The 20,065-nt window shown below is 40.3% G+C and overlaps 1 pseudogene; it reads left to right on the forward strand.

Annotated features, from left to right (window-relative positions):
* Positions 1-20,065, forward strand: part of LOC111987887 (cellulose synthase-like protein E6) — a 29,909-nt pseudogene that overhangs the window by 5,007 nt on the left and 4,837 nt on the right.

Here is a 20,065-nt window from a genome sequence, read left to right on the forward strand (position 1 = left end):
TTAATAATTTGTAGCATCTGTAAGAACCTAAAATAAATACCTTAATTATTATTAAAAGACCTACTTCAATTTTCCAATAGATACAACCATATAATTACAAATATTTAATATATTAACCACCTTACAAATTTTCAATTTACACATAACATATAGCAATAAGCTAACAACAGATTTATATAACCACTATTATATTACCAACAGTTTGAAACTATATTATAAATTCAAACCATATTAGGTAATTACTTCTCCAAATTATCTCTAGTATTACTAATGTTATACACAAATTCTAATACATCCCAAGTGTCATAAAATTATCTATATATAAGAACGCAACAATGAGAGCTATATTATATAGTTCATAGTAGTTTGGAAACTTTATTATAAATATCAACATTATCATTATCATAAATCATTTGTAGCAATTTTCATATTTATTAACTTTAAAGTATCATCCTAAAGGTATATAGGAATTCGCAAAGGGGTGTGCAAAAATTGGCATGGCATATATTGCCATTCAATAAACAGTTTAAGGTAGTCATTGCACCCATAAGAGTACTCCAATAAAAATGCACAAGGAAGCAAAAAACATATTCATATTTTTCCTTGAAGAAATCTCCTTTTGCTAAAAGAAAATAGTCTTTCAAGGCCTTCAGGTGACCATTCAAGTTAGTGTGTACAACCACAAGATATAGAAAAAGAGATCGAATACTTTTTATGTAGATGGTCTAAAAGATAAAAACAACCAAAATTTTCACATTCAGATCTGCCCAAAGATGATTGGTGGTAATAGCCCATATAGAGTCAACACTAGACTCAAATGATCTTTTGTGAAACTCAGATGATTTCTACACATAAATATCAAACGGTTATTTACCATTACAATTTTGGCGTTTCAAGGGGGATAGGATATCATCCATTACAAAGTATATATAAAGTCTTCCAAGTTAGTGTATGGACTACAGTTAAGATTGGAATTTATTTTTTGCAGTTAACAATTACAATACAGCCTTTAATCCCTGAAGTTTCTATTATATTGCTGCCAGTCACATTATGGGGTCCCATTTCCTTTAACTGAAAGAATTTCATGTCATGTCTAGCATAGCCATAGTCACACTAACATATAAAGCACCTAAAATTTTAAATAAATAAATAAATAAATAAAAATTACAGCATGTAGAGTATAAACATCCTTAACATGACTCAAACAACATTCATTGCCAAAGAAAGTACTTAGCTTGTAAAGTATCATAGCCTATTGATGAAATTAGATACTTGGTGACAAATAACAAGTACAAATAGTCTACAAAATAAAATTTATGCAAAAGATGACCCATTGATTCATTGCATCAGATACTTGGTAACAAATAACAAGTACAAAAAGTTTACAAAATAAAAATTATGCAAAAGATGACCCACTGATTCAGTGCTTGCCTTACGCACACAACACCAAGTGATCAGTGGTATACTCCCCTTAACAAGATTGCCTATGGTCAAATTTTTGTTAGCACTACTGCCACACAAAGAACCTAGCTCAATGCCTTCCTTCACCAAGGATAGAGGTTAAAGAGATAAGAGAGCACCACCACTTTGTAGTCAAGAGGCCTAAGTGGCATCCAATGGGCTAAGCACACAATACACAAAACTATAAATTCCTATTGCAATATAAATCCAAGTTCAACAATATATACCACGTTACAAATAAAGGGTGAATTTTGAACAGTATTTGGACTGAAATAATTAAATCAAAATTCAAGCATCTAACAATCCAAACCCGAATGCCTAAGTCCAAAATCATACCATATATGTGCTGAAAACCTAACAAACTCAGGTATAATATCAGTATATCACAAACTTAAATAAAATCAAAGCAAATAAATGCACAAAACATGCAAAAAAGTTTAGGGATTCATATACCTTCAAGAGCATTTTGGGCGGTTGAGGGAGGGGAAGAGTCCGAGGATGGCCGCAGTGGCTGTGGTGGAGGTTGTTGGTGTTAGGGGCAGAGGGTAGGACCGATTATATCGGCCCGATTCTCAGTGGAGATGAAGGACGGCGGTGGCGAGATGGGTGGGGAAAGCCGCAGTAGCGGATTGGATGGTATAAAGCCTTAGATCGGAGGACAACGGTGGCGTGATGGACAACGATTCAAAGGTAGGTTGATCGGCAAGGGAGAGAGAGGGAGAGTTATAAAGAGTGAGGTCTGGTTTTTTTTTTTTTTTTAATCTTTTTTTAATCTTTTTTTGTGATTGAAAGTGATGAGAGGGAGAGAGAGTGTTTTGTTGAAGTGTGCACACATGCGAGCCCAAAAGTTAATTTAGTGTGAACCCAAAACTTTTGAGTGAGAACCCTAAATTTTCTTTGGCGGCAAAGTAATGTGATTGTGACTCTGTATTCAAAAGAAGCTTACGTTTTCTTTTTTCTTTTTCTTTTTTTTACGGAAAAAGAAGTTTACTTTGATTACATTAACATATTACAATAGGTTTTTTTTGGGGAGGGGGGGGGGGGGGGGTTACTTTANACGCCATCTGTGGGAAATTACTAGTGTTACAGTGAGTCCAACGTTTAACGATGGTAGGTTCAGGTTCAAACTAGGCAGAATCCATAGGCGCAGATCAAGAACCCCTCCTAGTGAATCTTTCTCATATGATGAAGACTACCATCATGAGTGCAAAAACAAAAACTCATCTTCGAGAGGCCTAAGAAATGATGCTATGAGTAGAGTACTCAACTGAATTTCTAGATCACCTTTTATGCGTAGAATTGAGGGAGGAAGACTTCCTCGATGGTTCACTCAGCCCACGTTCACTATGCATAATGGTCGAACAGACCCTGTGGAGCACGTTAGCCACTTCAATCAAAGAATGGCTGTGCACTCCAAGAACGAGGCCCTGATGTGCAAGGTATTCCCATCCAACTTGGGGCCTGTGGCGATGAGGTGGTTTGATGGTTTGAGTGTAGGTTCCATTAATTCCTTTAAGGAATTCACTCAGGCGTTTGGATCCTGCTTTATTACGTGCAGCAGGGTTCCTCGGCCTTTGATTCCTTATTGTCTCTGTCCATGAGAGAAGGAGAAACCCTGAAAACATATTCGGACAGATACTGGGAGATGTTCTATGAGATAAATGGTGACTTTGACAATGTAGCCATCAGCACTTTCAAGGTTGGCCTACCTGCCGAGCATGGCTCACGGAAGTCTTTGACTGGGAAACCTGTTACCAGTGTACACCAACTCATGGATCAGATTGATAAGTATAAGAGGGTTGAGAAGAACCAACAGCAAAGAAAGGGGAAGGGTAAGATTATCCCTCAACAGAGGATGGATTCCAAGTCGAACGGCTACAACAATAACAATCCCCGAAGGGATTTTGCTGGGCAATCTAGGCCTACAACTCCTCAAGTGGTAAACACTGTGTTTCGAGAATCGGTGCATCAAGTTTTGGAGAAGATCAAGAAAAATCCATACTTCAAATGGTCGAACAAGATGAGTAGAAACCTCTTGAAGCGCAATCAGAGCCTTCATTGCCAATACCACTAGAAGCGGGGGCATACTACTGAGGACTGCAGAACTTTGTGGAGCCATCTAGAGCAACTGGTTAGAGAAGGAAGGTTACAGCAATTTTTTATCGACCCAACGAGCAAGGAGGTCAAGCGAGGTCAGGGGCTCAAGGGAGTGCATCTTCAAGGCCCACGTTGGGCACAATCAATGTCATCTTTGCTGTACCAGGGAGAACTGGTTCTCAGCCTTCCAAGGTAATCTCTGGTATTACCTATAGATAGGCCAGCCGAGGATGTGAAATGTGAGGATTTAGAGAAATTTGCTATAAGTGATGACCCAGAGAAGTTTTTCAGATTTGGGCTTAGCCACCGCCTCAAGAGAAGGAAGAGCTAGTAGAGTTTCTCAAGAGGAACGTTGATATGTTTGCTTGGAATGCCTACAAAGCTCTGGGGGTGAATTCATGCATTATCTGCTATCATTTGAACGTCAATCCATCTGTCATCCCCAGAAAGCAACCACCTCGGTGCTAATCCAAGGATCATTCTAACGTTGTCAAAGACGAGGTGATGAAGTTTAAGCAGATTGTGGCTATTAAAGAAGTGTTCTATCCTGAGTGGTTGGCCAATACTGTGGTTGTAAAGAAGAAGAATGAAAAGTGGCAGGTATGTGTAGACTTCACAGATCTGAACAAGGCTTGACCAAAAGACCCTTTCCCCATGCCTCGGATAGACCAATTAGTGGATGCCAACGTAGGTCATCCTCGGATGAGCTTTTTGGACGCTTTTCAAGGCTACCACTAGATACCTTTGGCTTTGGACGATCAAGAGAGGACAGCCTTTGTTACTCCTATCGAGAATTACCATTATAAGGCGATGCCCTTTGGTTTAAAGAACACAGGGGTTACTTACCAGAGAATGATGACTAGGATGTTTTAGCCACAGTTAGGGAAAAACATTGAGGTCTATATAGATGACATGGTGGTCAAGAGCAAGTTGGAATCTGAGCACATTAATGACCTTGATAATATCTTTGAGATCTTGAGGAGACACAAGCTGCGACTTAATGCTTCCAAGTGTTCTTTTGGTGCTGGACTAGGGAAGTTCTTGGGTTACATGGTCACACACTATGGAATTGAAGTCAACCCTAACCAGATTAAGGCAATCAACAATTTGCAACCACCTTAGAATCCCAAAGAGGTCCAAAAGCTAACAAGGATGGCCACTGCTTTAAACCGATTCATCTCTTGGTCAGCAGACAGGTGTAAGCCTTTCTTTCTGTTGTTGAACAAATGGAAGGGATTTGAATAGACCGAGGAGTGTGTCTTGGCTTTCAAGCAGTTGAAAGAGTATCTTTCTCTACCACCTATTATGTCCAAGCCCGAGGTGGATGAAGTTTTGTTTACCTACATTGCAGTGGCCTCTCATGTGGTGAGCTTGGTGTTGATACGGGTTGATAGTGGTGTGTAAAGGCCAGTTTATGTGAGCAAGTCACTACATGAGGCCGAAGTCCGTTACCTACCATTGGAGAAGACCATTTTGGCAGTGGTGCATGCTACACGTAAGCTCCCCCACTATTTCCAATCACACACAGTTGTTGTCTTAACCCAGCTCCCTTTTAGATCTCTACTTTGGAGCGCTGACTACACGGGGAGAATTGCAAAGTGGGGTCCGATCCTAGGGATTTTTTACATCAAATACATGCCTCACACCTCTGTCAAGGGTTAGGTCCTTGTTGACTTGATAACTGAGTTTCCTGAAACCCTACTAGAAGAGAAAGTAGAGGAGCAAAACATGGATGAAAAATTAGTTGGTGCAATCTCCCTAGAATAACCTTTGTCCTAGAAGGTCTATATTGATGGTGCAATGAATCATAGAGGATTTGGAGTGGGGCTAGTTCTGGTATCTCTTGAGAAGATTACAATTAAGAAATCCTTGAGATTGGGCTTCTCAGCCACAAACAATGAAGCTGAGAATGAAACTCTGATGGTAGGGATGACCATGGTTCAGAAAATGGGTGGAAAAGCAGTGGAAATATTCTTTAATTCAAGGCTAGTTGTGGGCTAAGTTTAGGGGTAGTTGGAAGCCAGAGATCTCAGAATGCAGGAATATTTGAATCAGGTTAGACATTTACAGTCTGGATTTGAGTCTTTCAATTTGTCACAAATCCCTAAAAGTAGGAATATACATGCTGACTCTCTTGCCACATTGGCAACATCCTTGACACAGAGCTTACCTCGGGTGATCCTTGTGGAAGACTTGTGTAAACCTACTAAAGTAGGGGGAGATGGGGTTCATGTTCATCAAATAAGGGTCGGGCCTAGTTTGATGGACTCTATTGTTCTATTCCTTAAGGAAGTTGTCTTGCCCGAGAGTAAGTCCAAAGTTGACAAGGTACAAAGGAAAGCTCCTCGATTTTGGCTATTCGAGGACCAAAAGTTGTATAAGAGATCCTTTTTTGGCCCATATCTGTTATGCATACACCCTGAAGCAGTTGAGCTACTCCTAAAAGAATTACATGAAGGGATTTGTGGAAGCTACATGAGGGGTAGATCTTTGTCTCACAAGACCCTCACACAAGGCTATTAGTGGCCAAATTTGCAGAAGGAAACACAAGAATATGTGAAGAAGTGTAACCAATGCCAAAGGTTTGCACCAAACATTCATCAACCCAGATGAGTCCTTAATCCATTGTCCAGCCCTTAGCCTTTTGCTTAATTGCGATTGGACATTATAGGTCATTTCCCTAAAGCAGCAGGGAAAAAAAGATATTTGTTGGTCGGCACGGATTACTTCACCAAGTGGGTTGAAACTGAACCATTGGCAAATATTAGGGATGCGGATGCCAAGAAACTTGTTTGGAAGAATATTGTCACTCAGTTTGAAATCCCTTATACACTCATCTCAAACAACGGACTGCAGTTTGATAGCAAGGCCTTTAAGAGGTATTTCTTTGACCTGGGCATAACAAATAGATATTCCACCCCGGCATATCCACAGGAGAACAGACAGGCTGAAGCTATCAACAAGGTTATAGTGAGTGAACTTAAGAAAAGACTGAATGATGCGAAGGGGAAATGGGTGGAAGAGCTATCACACATCCTTTAGACATACCGGACTACACCTCATAGGTCTATTAGGGAGACCCTCTTTTCAATGACTTACGAAGCCGAGGCTGTTATTCCTCTGGAGACTGGATACCCCACGCTGAAAACAAGTTCTATCACTCCGAGCAGCAATGATGGGCTATTGGAGAAGAGCTTTGACTTAATTGAAGAACAAAGAGAGAATGACATGGTCCAATTGGCCTACTATCAACACGAGCTCAAGCAAGGGTATGATGCCAATGTAAAGCTAAGGCTACTGACAATTGGAGACTTGGTCTTAAGAAAGGTTTTAGGAATTGCAAAGAACCCAGCATAGGGAAAATTGGGACCCAACTGGGAAGGGTCATACTGTATTATATCGGTGGCTAAAATAGGTGCATATTATCTTGAAGATCTAGAGGAAAAGGTTGTACCACACCCCTGGAATGTAAATAATCTGAAAAAGGTATTATTATTAATGAAAGCTTTCTTCACCATATTTGGGTTTATTATATTGTGTGTCATCTGTTCTACTATCTGTCTAAATATTAAACAGAACCTTGGTCATGCCTAGCTCCTCAGATCACATACCTTAGGTAAATTAATACTTTTTGACATCAATCTAAGTATCAAACAGAACCTTGGTCATGCCTGGCTCCTCAGACCACATACCTTGAGTAAATTAATACTTTCTAACATCAATCTAAATATCAAACAAAACTTTGGTCATGCCTGGCTCCTCGAACCATATACCTTGGATAAATTGATATCTTTTAATCATTATTCTAAGTATTAAAAAGAACATTGGTCACGCCTGGCTCCTCGGACCATATACCTTGGGTAAATTAATACTTTCTGATATCAATCTAAGTATCAAACAGAACCTTGGTCATGCCTGGCTCCTTGGACCACATATCTTGGGTAAACTGATATCTTTTAATCATTGTTCTAAGTATTAAACAGAACCTTAGTTATGCCTAGCTCCTCGGACCACATACCTTGAGTAAATTAATACTTTCTGACATCATTCTAAGTATCAAACAGAACCTTGGTCATGTCTGGCTCCTCGGACCACATGCCTTGGGTAAATTAATATCTTATAATCATTGTTCTAAGTATTAAACAGAACCTTAGCTATGCCTGGTTCCTCGAACCACATGCTTTGGGTAAATTAATACTTCCTATTACTTTCCTAAGTATCAAACAAAACCTTGGTCATGCTTGGATCCTCGGACCACATACCTTCGGAAAATTGACGTTCCAAGCCATTCATAAAAGTGTCAAACAGAACCTGCATTATATCTGGATCCTATTTAAGTATGTTAACACTTCCTATTGGTTAATTGTCTTATGGAATCAGCCTTACTAGATGATGTGGATCTTCATTAAAGTAACATGATTAATTGCATGCTTGTAAGCATCACTTAAAGCATTTGAAAGTATATCCATGATCTGTTTTAGGTTTGATCATTGTACCTAGGTCTTTTAACTTAGTAATGGGAAGAAATTTAGATGAAGTCTGACATGAATTGGTATCTTACCATTTGTATACATGAATGGAGTTGCATCTAATTTCCATATTAACTAAGTGTTAAACAAGATAGAAATTATATTAACACTAGTATGAGAATCATAGGAAAAAAAGCATGCATAACTTTCATTAATTAAAGCCTTAAAGCAAGGTAGGTTGAGTACAAAAAGGGGCAGTTTACTTACAAACTATGAAAACCAGAACAGAAGAAGCGCCAAAAAAAAAAAAAAAAAACTATGCAAAAATCTACTTCTTCGTTATTACAATTTTTCCTTGGGGAGGGGCCTTGGATTGCTGGACTGTAGCCTCCAAGGATTCTTGGTCTGCTCCTTTAGAGTCACATTTGACAAGAATTGGGAGGCTTTCAAGAACAATCTCCATCCTGGAGGTCTCTTTATCTTTGGAAAGATCATGGGGAGTAGTCGGGGGCTTTGTGGCATTAGAGGCCACCTCTTTAGTCACCTTGTTTTCTTTTTCGTCCTAGAGGGCTGCCTAAGGAGGGAGGGACCTTCTTGGGGCTACTCTTCTCTGGATCGGCCACCTCAAGAGGGGTGTCTGCCTTGGAATTGCTGGAGGAAGAAACACGGATGGCTTGAGGCTAGTAGACACTTTCTGCCTTCCTGAGTACCAAAAAAGCCTCAACCCCAGCTTGGTTGAAAGCCTCATTACATACCTGGAGGCAGTAAGTCCTGCATACCCCTGGGACCTCGACCCTAAGGGCTTCCTCGGTCTTAGCCACCCCAATATCATACCCATGTTGCTCCGCCTCCTCCCTAGCTTTTTCAGCCACTCATTGGCTCTCTCTGTCTAGTCCTTAACCTTTTGGACCTCCTCTAATTTCTTCTTCAGAGCAAGGATCTGCTCTTTGGAGGTGGCCAACTGGTCCTTGGCATTGCGGAGCAGCAATCTTTGCCCTTCTACTTGTCTTTACGCTGTCCAAGGCAGCTGCAGCGCTTTTTCTTTCTCTCTCCTCCTCGGTTAACTTGGCCTTAAGATGTTAGACGTTTTTTTCAGCCATGTGGCAGGCATCCACGGCTGTTATCCTCCTCCCCTTTTCCTCCTTCATTTTTCGATGGGAATAGTTCACCATCTCCCCGGCCCTAAAGGTGGCTTGGATGGCCTGGAAAAGAAGACAAGTACAATTTTTTTTTTTTTTTAAAAAAAAAACACTTAACTTAAAAACTTACTTACCATGACCAAATCCCTCTTCAGTCTGAGGAAGACCTTATGCTACCTCAAGGATCTGAGGTCAACCATATCCTTGGGTAGCAACAAGGATTGTTCCACCGCGTTTACAATGTATCCAACTGTGCCCAGCTGGAAGTCTCAGATGGAGGCATCACTAAGAAGGGGAGCTCCATCTAGCTCCATGTGTGGGGCCCAGGCAAGGGCTGCAGCTCGGAGGTCGCCCTTCTTTTCTCCCTTATTGGTTGACTTTGTTTGTGTCACCCTGGGCTACTTGGCCCCCCTTTGGGGCTTAATCTCTTGGAGAGGCTGGGTCATCCCAACTTCTACCAGTTCCTTCCTTTTATCCTCCCTTTTTCTTTTGTGGTTTATTGGATCGGCTCAGAGGGATTGGATGGGCAGAGAAGTGGGAAGCCTGGTCTGAGGTGCCTTCCCAGGTGCATCTCTCCCAGGTTGAGACTCCAACAACTCCTGGAAAGTTAACCTTGGCCTGTGTTGGATGCCCATGTCACTGGATGTATTAGCAGGTTCTTGGCGAGGATTGGATTATGCTGAGGAAGGAGAGCCGAGGTCACCAAGAAAGGCTTCTGGGGACAAAATTTCATTGAAAACGTCGAACTCATCCTCAGAATCGGACACTTCTACTTCTTCTTCTTCTTCTTCTTCCTTTATGAGGGTTGGATGAGAAGAAGTTCCTTCCTCGGCTGAATGTTGTGGTGGCGGGACGACCTTTGGGATGCCCTCTAAAATAAGGGTGGTAGCGAAGGTGCCTTCTAGTACTAGGTCGATGATCAAAAAGCCTAGAGTTACAACGCTGATTCGTTGCAGTCGATGATCTCTAGCTTTGATGACACACTTAGGCACCAAAAAGCTCTTGGAGATCGTGATGTAGTCCAGAATCAGATAAGTCACCTTGAGTTGACCGTCTGTGTGGACAACCACCTCAGCTTTCAATATCTTGTTCAAACTTTACTGGTTCACAAGGCCGAAGTTAGGTACAATAGCGTTCTTCTCTGTAAAACCATGGAGAAAAATAGAAAGCTCTTGTTAGCAAGAAGTAGAATTAATCAAACAAAAATTTATATACAAGTACTCAAACCTAGACCTAAGACCCCACCTGGTTTCCCTTTTCTCGTCAGGCAGGGAAGGCCATCGTGCCATTCCCCTGATATAATCATGAAGTCTTTGTTAAGCCTTTATTGGAGTCGAAGAGGCATTGGATAAGCCTGACCTCAAGGTATCTAGACTTAAGGTAATACCGCTGCCCCTTGAGGTTGTGAAGGTTGTTGATCCAATTAACATCGTAGTGGATCAACCCTAAACCCATCCTTTCATTGAGGGCATTTACACTCCCTAATATTCTGAACATGTGAAAGTTCAAAATGTGTATAAAACACCCTTGAACGTTTAGACCCCCAAATACAAAATTACCAATTCAAGCTTTATATCAAACAATTAATGTACAGAACATGATAACAAGCTTATAACATAATTGATAAACAATCTAAGCCAAATATAAACACATCCACAGTAGTAAATATAAGGCAAAGATAAAGGGAAGGAAGATACAAACACATGGACAACACACGATATGTTATCGAAGAGGAAACCGAAGTCCTCGATGTAAAACCTCTCCGCCGCCCTCCAAACGGTAAATAATCCACTAAAGAATGTAGTTGGGATACATGAATAGTAGAAGACCCTCCAAGCCTAATCTACCCAAGTACCTAAGCCCTCCAAGCTTCTTGCTCTAACGAGGTTACGCCGAACCTATTTCTTCTTTAGCTTCTCGGATTCCGCTACTATACCATAGCATCAACCAATGTATATTCGTTCCTTCCAAACTGCTTCCCTTAGCACCAAATGAACCTTCTCATAGACGTGGGTGTGGTGAGATAAAGATTTGGTCAATGGCCTCTCAAGGATGTAACAATGGAGAGGAAGAGAGTAGAGGAATTTGTAGAGTCTCTAAGGTAAAGATTGGGGATGAGGCAATCTTGTTTTTCTCTAGGGTTTCTCTCACAAAAATTCTCTCTAGAATCTCTCTCAATTTAGTGGGTATAAGGGTCTATAAATAGTGGGGTGAGAAAGGAATACGAAGAGACAGTTTTTGCCAAATAGGGCTGATTCGCGGCTTGACTTCGTGGCTTGTCCAAGTCGCAACATAACAGCCTGGCCAGCCTAGACCTTTTGTCCTGTAATGCGACAACTAGCATGACCCTTCAGCTCCCCTGTGTGCATCTCACGTGCCAGCATTTGGCGGCTTGTAGCCATGAGCCACCCATGAGTCCTAGCCGCGAAACTCTGCTTCTTTGCACATACTTGAACTTTTCTTCACATCTTCTCACACACTACCCTTACAATAATTCCACCTAACTACAGGGTTACTAAGTGCTTAAATTACAAGCAAATTGGCACGAAATAAAGCCAACAAGATAGTTGATAAAATTCAACCTTACAATCTCCCCCTTTTGCTATTCCGTGACAAAACCCTAAAATAAACTCTAGACTTAATGCGTGAGTTGGGAACAGTTGGAAAACTCACTTACACCTAACTCTAGAATCTGTGAAGCTTTAGAACCATAAGATCAAGAACTCCTAAAACATAACAACACAATAAGTTCATTGTATGTAGAAAAACTTGTAATGCAAATGGAACAAGCATAATGCGATCATGCACAATGGAGTAAAGCAATAAACCATGGCAAGATCAAAACATGCAGTCACTATAACCAAGTGATCACAATGCTCATTCACACTTGGAATGAACATCCAGACATTCAAATCGACAAACACAAGGTAAATCACTTGAATGACCAACACTCAACCAATGCACAAGACATAAAATATGTGCATCTAGGAAAAATCCTACACGGGCACAAGAGTGACAGTACTTCACAAGGAATGCATAGCATTAGGTTAGAAGTACTGATTTAACAAAGCACAAAGGCTGCATAAAACATGGCACAAACCACAAAGGCCTACAAGAGTGCATGAAACCAAACCCTTAAAGCTTACATAAGCAACATGGGTACAAAACACAAAAACCAAAAACAAACTAACTGATAACTGAATAACATCATCAATATAAAACATAAGCCAAACATTCAAGAGTTATGAGATTAGAACAATAATAAAAAAACAACAGTTAATCAGCCCAAGGTAACAAAACTATAGGGATTATGAAACTCCCCCTCAAATAAGCACTCCCCCTCAAGTGCTTGCCCCCTCATAAAAAATTCTCCCCCTTTTTGACAGGAATGGCCAAAGGGTCACTGTTGCAACTTTGTGAAAATGCCATCAACTTGAGCTGCCAATACATCAATCTGGTCTTGCATGACGACCAATCTCTCTGACTGCTCTCTCTGGCCATCTCTGAGGGTCTTTTCCACTTCCTCAAGACGTTTGTGGAGGTTTTCAAAGAACATTTCCAACTTATCAGGCTGAGGAGCAGACTATGCTTGTGTAGTGCTGGGTTGTTGTGAGGCATAAGTGGCATGTACAGGTGAATCTGGCTCAGGAGTAGAAGAAGTAGCAGAGAATAGATGTGCTCTCTTTGGAGTTTTGGATGAATGACTTCTGCTGGCTTGTAGAGTGAATATAGAGATTGGACGAGGACGAGCAATCATGTTCCCAACTGAGGGAGGAGTAACACCTTCACTAAGAATGAACTTCATAATCTGACTACAGAATGGAATGCACCCTCATGCTACTGTTCGGATTGCTGTCTTTCTTATGACATGAAAAATATGGGCACAGATGTCAATGGTGGTGCCTGTGATGAGATCACATAGAAATTGAGCCTTTCCAAGATTGATATACACCGTGTTGGTCAACGGATAGAGGTTTGAAAACATAATCAGCTTCAATGTTGTTAACTCAGGTGAAAACTTGGTAGTACTAATGGATGTGCCGGTATTGGAAATGTCATGGTCAGGACCAAGAACTTGAAGAATGTCTTGAATCACTGGAGTACGATCATCGTACAGAGTTAGGTCGGCATCCACAGGTCATGTGATTTGGAGAAGTTCAGCTATGGTGTCTGGACTAATGATGAACTCTATTCCTCTTACTAGACAATGTAGTTTAGTCTCAAGATCAACTGTGTTGGCAAAACACTCCTTCACTAGTTCTGGCATTGGATCAACAAAATTTCCAAATAATGCTGCCCAATCTTTTGCCTCGAAGATCCGAGGGAAAAAAGTGGTGTCCAAAGTATCAAATTTGACCTCTCGTTCCACTATAGGAGTTCCCCGATCAAAGATGCTTGAGTAAGTCTCTAGGTGCTGAGGAGTTCTGAATAGCTCAACATTGAGTTCAGTAGTTGGTTGTGATGAAGAACGTGTTCGTTTTGCGACAGGTACTGTTTCCTTTTCTGTTATAACCTCTTTTCCTTTGGAGGATCGTCGAGACATCTGTAAAAGAGCAGCCACACAGCAAAGTACCAAATCCACAGCCTACTCATTTTGTTAGATCTAGTCAATAAGTGAGAGTGCAAAGACCAACCAGATTAAGAAGACATATAATCATAGAACTAGAACTAAGTCAATAAAGTGATAGAATAGGCATTTCTGAAGACTAGAAACACACGAAGCACGGAACAAATGCTAAACACACAGAGAGTAACAGGCATTACAACACACTCTGTCAAAAATGAGTAGCAAAGTGATCCAGATAGCAAGCATTTCAACAAAATATCATGAAAGAGATAATCCCAGATAGAGTGAATCAAGGTAAGAACATACATATGAGTCAAACCTCATGTGAAGTCACACTTAACAAGATATAACCAACAAAAACCCATTCAACAAACCCAGCATAACACGGAGCACAATAGCAACAACACAATCTCAAATTCAAGAAAATAGCACTAGAACAAAGAAATTTGTAATGAGGGAAAGAAAACCCATACCTTTTTCTTGAAGATTGAAGTGAGAATGGTGCAGAAATGGGGGTTTCACCAGAAAAGAACACGGTGAGTTTTAGTGAGAGAAATGGAGAAGACACTGAACAGTCACAAAGTACGAGGGAAAAACTGAAAAGTTTTTGAAAACTGTCTTTAAAACGCAAAACACGCGTTTTTCGCAACTAGAACAAGTCGCTAGGTTAAGCCGCGAAACACTGTGAAGTAAAGATTCTTAAAAAATCTTCTAAGTGTTTTTCATGACTGGAAGGTCTACCTATGAGGGAGTCGCAGGCTGAGTCGCGAAAATGTCTGAGTAACCTCGCGATTGGACCCTCCACCCGCGAACAAGTCACCAAACAGAGCCGCGAAAATTACAAAAACCCAAATTTTGAAAATTTTTCTAAGTATTTTTCGCGCCTAGGTCATTAACTCGCCAGTAAGCTGCGAAAAATCTCTGAGTGGGCTCACGACAAGGGCTTGCGACTTGGCTAACTCGTGACTTAGTCACCAAAATAAGGCAACACTGTTTTTGAAGTTTTTGACATTTTTGTAAAAACAAAAACACTTTCCAAAAACAAACTAAAAGCACTCAAAAATCTTTTTGTGTTTGATCAACAAAGATTGAGTATGTGAAAACACATTTAATCAAGTACAATCACACAAATGAAAATGACATTCATTGACATAAACTTGTGTGTTGTGTGTGGATATCAAAAATGGGATAGTCCTTAGTCTAATGTGAAGCTTCAATGATCAATTCAATCAAGGCATACACAACTAGCACTAGATATATGACCTATCTCATTTATAGAAACATGCATATATGACCTCCCACAAGCACTTTAATAACAATTCTTTGAAGCTTTTCATTTGGCTTCATATTCACATAACATTTGCATTTTTGAGCAAAGAAAATCTCATTTTGAGATAGATGCCAGAAATTTTTGATATTTCAATTTATGAGATAGCCTTTGGCTTTTTGGGCATCAAACATTTTATTTTGGTCGCTTTCCCTTTTTCCTAGTCGAATACTAGTATGTGCGACGGGTTTTTACAGCTCTATATCTCTTTTCATTTGGAGATTTAAATTTAGAGAGCTCTTTTAAAAAAAAAAAAAAAGTGGGAAGATATATAGGCATGAGTCTATGCATGTCTCAAGATCAACAAAACCATTCACTAATCATTCATGACAAGGTTAAAGATCTATTTACAACAGTCACATAGATTTCAGAATTTCTTCTACAATGATATGAGTGCAAAAGAGACAAGCTACACTCGTTAAATGCACAAAGCCATAAGTACAAAGGTACAAGGCAAAACATGCTTTGAGACAAAACTCAACAAAGCCGATTAAATTTTTTGAATTTTCTACTTTTTATGTGTTTTAGGATTTTTGACATAAAAGCATTAAAAAATTGATCAAAAACATAACAAGAATGTAAAAACATTTGAACCAGAGACACAAACACACACAAAATAACAACCTAAAAGCTAGCAAGAAGCACACAACCAAGCATATTCACAAACATGGGAAGTATTGATGCATGGACATGTTGTAATGCTTATGCATGAGTACCCTTTGTCACCCACACGTCACGTGCGTTTGGGGTGATATCCTTAACGGATTGGGTACGATAATTAGGATTATCAAACCTTCGCGTGAAGCTTTCCAGGCAGTTGGTGAAGGCACCGATCATCTTCATCACATCCATCATTCCTGGATCACGGTTTTGACTTCTTGGTTGCTCACCACCCCAAGATCTCGTGTCATTTCTTCTTTCTCGTGACCGAGGTGCACTTGCATTGTTGTCTACTCTCAGCTTTTGACAATTTGGTCTGGTGTGTCCTTGCAGTCCGTAATAATGACAAACATAATCCGTTCTAGGACCCTCTTGTGATCTTGGAACTGATCTCCCTCTAGCTCCATATTTGGATTCTGATTAATTTCGGGACTTATTTAGCACCCGTTGATCAGCCACATTCTTCTTCCTTTCAATCTTAACTTTTTCAAGAATAGGCTTATCCACAGCCGTCTCTTTGGCCCTTACAAACTTCATTTCTTTGGTGACATTTGCTGATGAGCTACTTCCTCCAGTATATCCTAATCCGGATTTGTTTGAGGCATGTTTTTGAGATGAAATAACATCATCTAACTTTCTGGAGGAGACCCTATCTATCTTGGCATGAGCTTGCACTACCTCTTGCTCAAGAAATCTCACCTTTGTGTAAGCTTCTGATAATTCTCCATTAAGTGCTTCAATCTCACACTTTGCCTCATTGTATCTGACCCGCAAGCTTTTGTAATCTTCCTCAGCTCTCTTCATTTTCTTCACAGTTGCTATCGCCACCTTGGTGTACTCACCTTATTTTTCAAGAAGTAAGGAGTAATTCTTTTGAAGACTAGGTGTATCTTCTTCTTCTTCAGCCTCTGATTCTTCAACAAACTCAATAGACTCTGAATCAGAATATTCGCCAAGTTCCTTCACAAGTGAACCCAAATCATCTGAGGATTCCACATATGTAATGGTCATGAATGCGAAGTAGTTTCCTTCTCCATCACAACTATCTTCAGAGTCAGAATTTGATGAATCAGTATCACTTAAGGTAGTGGCATAAACCTTTCCTTTTGACTTCAAATAATTGGAACATTCCTTTTTAAAGGTCCATGTCCATTACACTCGAAACAAGTAATTCCTTAAGAGGATTGGAAATCTCTATCATCTTTCCTTCGGAATTCTTTCTTCTCCCTCCCAGAATTCTGAAATTTTCCTTTGTCACCAAATTTCCCACCATTCTTGAATTTCAAGAATTTCTGGAAGTTCTTTACAAGATACGCCACATCTTTGTCTACTGCATCCTCTTCCTTAGGATCATGAAATGCCACTCTCTCATCAATTGTTTTAAGAGCAAGGGATTTGCTCTTCTTCTGTGAGGGCAGGGACAACTCATATGTCTGCAGAGATCCAACCAGCTCTTGAACCTTAATGTCATCAAGATCTTTGCTCTCTTCAATGGCTGTAACTTTGGCTCGGAAACTTTCTAGTAGCGACCGAAGGATTTTTCTTACAACCTTAGAATCCTCCGTCTTTTCCCCCAAATTAAATTTGCCGATGACCACTTCATTCAGCTTACTGTAAAATGAATCAAAAGACTCATCCTCACTCATCTTTAGCTCCTTAAAGCGAGTGGTCAACATCTGTAGTTTGGTGTCTTTCACCTTCTTAGTCCCTTCATAGGTTGTCTCCAGAATTTCCCATGCTTCCTTGGCAATGGTAATGTGTGAAATTCTTCTGGAAAGACACCACAGAAAATAGCATTCAATGCCTTGCTATTAGCATTGGCTACTACAAGAGCAGCCTTATCCCACTCAGCCTTGGCAGCCTCTGGCCTTGTCCATCCAACCTCAACAGCATCCCACACAGCATCATCAATAGAACACAAAAAGGCCCTCATAGGGACTTTCCCAAATGCATAATTATTTCCATCAAAAAATGGTGGAACATTGAGAGATTGAGACCTATCCATCTCAACAAGGGGTCAAGGATCACACTCAGGTATTTAAACCACAACAAGTGTACCTGCTCTGATACCAATTGAAAGTTCAAAATATGTATAAAACACCCTTGAACGTTTAGACCCTCAAATACAAAATTACCAATTCAAGCTTTATATCAAACAATTAATGTGCGGAATATGATAACAAGCTTATAATAGAATTGATAAACAATCTAAGCCAAATATAAACACATCCACAGCAGTAAATATAAGGCAAAGATAAAGGGAAGGAAGATGCAAACACACGGACAACACACGATGTGTTATCGAAGAGGAAACCGAAGTCCTCGACGTAAAACCTCTCCGCCACCCTCTAAGCGGTAAATAATCCACTAAAGAATGTAGTTGGGATACATGAATAGCAGAAGACCCTCCAAGCCTAATCTACCTGTTAGGACATATATGTTTTCACTTGTTAAGAACATATGTCACTTATTTATGTAAATTGGCTAATCCTTTGACAAAACGCACTCTACTTGTAATTAGGTAGTTCTAGGTGTTTTTAATACTTCAAGAAACAAGGTTTCAAGGTTAAGTGTTGAAGTCATTAAGTCTGTCCAAGAAAAAGTAAGCTGAAGTGCGAATTCATTAAAGCTCGACACCTGCTCGATAGCTACCTCGACACTTGCTATCTGTCGAGACTTAAAATTTCAGATTTCCAATATGATTTTCTTGGGATCCGTGAATATGATTTTGGGCCTTCTTTTCTTCTAACCCTAAACATATAAAAGAATTTTTTTAAGAGCCGTCAAGTGGAACACAAGTTGCAAAAGCATTGAGCAATCTCTGTTCAAGCAAATTATGATCAAAAGACGAAGTTCTTGACCTAGTTCATCTTCCTTCAAGAAGTTGCTGTGTATTTGCACCAAAGGGTTTTATAACCAAGCATCTTCCTATTATTCATCATATAGGATGAACCGAAGAACTTTGCAGCCAACCTTTCTTCCTTAGTTGGTGTTCTGAAGTCGCGTACTGGGATCCGCGCATTGGTTAGTCACGTACTTGGAAGCCATGCATCAAAGGTGGGAATTGTCGCTACAGATCAAGTCCAATTGGGTATTGGGGTAAGGGTTCAATTGTAGGTTGGTAAGGTACTTGGGATTCCTTTACTTGTAATCGCTTGATTTGATAATAGTGGAGTTTCGGGAATGGTGACCTGAAAATCACTCGGTGGGATTTTTGCCGTTAAGGTTTTCCCCATTTGTAAACAAATCACCGTGTTATTTAATTTCCGTTGCATATTTACTTTTTGGTGATTTGTTTGTGCTTCCACGCAATTGCATGATTAATTGATTAATTAACAACTTGGCTAATTAATTAATTAGGGTTAATCACAAGGGGTCATTCAGATTGTGGCCTATCACTACCCAAGTACCTAAGCCCTCCAAGCTTCTTGCTCCAACGAGATTACGCCAAACCTATTTCTTCTTTAACTTTTCGAATTCCGCTACTATACCATAGCATCAACCAATGTATATTGGTTCCTTCCAAACTGCTTCCCTTAGCACCAAATGAACCTTCTCACAGACGTGGGTGTGGTGAGATAAGAATTTGGTCAATGGCCTCTCAAGGATGTAACATTGGAGAGGAAGAGAGTAGAGGAATTTGTAGAGTCTCTAAGGTAAAGATTGGGGATAAGGCAATCTTGTTTTTCTCTAGGGTTTCTCTCACAAAAATTCTCTCTAGAAGCTCTCTCAATTTAGTGGGTATAAGGGTCTATATATAGTGGGGTGAGAAAGGAATACGAAGAGACAGTTTTTGCCAAACAGGGCTGATTCGCGGCTTGACTTCACGGCTTGTCCAAGTCGCGAATTCAACTCGCGACGTAACGGCCTGGCCAGCTTGGACCTTTTGTCCTGTAATGCGACAGCTAGCGCGACCCTTCAGCTCCCCTGTGTGCATCTCACGTGCCAGCATTTGGCGGTTTGCAGCCGTGAGCCACCCATGAGTCCTAGCCGCGAAACTCTGCTTCTTTGCACATACTTGAGCTTTTCTTCACATCTTCACACACACTACCCTTACAATAATCCCACCTAAATACAGGGTTACTAAGTGCTTAAATTACAAGCAAATTGGCACGGAATAAAGCCAACAAGATGGTTGATAAAATTCAACCTTACAACATGTTTGGAGCACATTGGGTGGAAGCTAACCTATGAGCTCTAAGGTGGTCCCTAATGACTGTACTCATGGGAATTCTCATCCCACCCTTTATAAAGGCAATCATTGGGATCACTGCTTCTCCCTCTTGCCTTTTTTCTTTTCATTCTCCTTCCTTATAAGACCTAATGCCTACTTCTGGAGGAATCC

The sequence above is a fragment of the Quercus suber genome, unplaced genomic scaffold, assembly GCF_002906115.3.
Source record: "Quercus suber isolate HL8 unplaced genomic scaffold, Cork oak 2.0 scaffold_143, whole genome shotgun sequence".
Taxonomy (NCBI): domain Eukaryota; kingdom Viridiplantae; phylum Streptophyta; class Magnoliopsida; order Fagales; family Fagaceae; genus Quercus; species Quercus suber.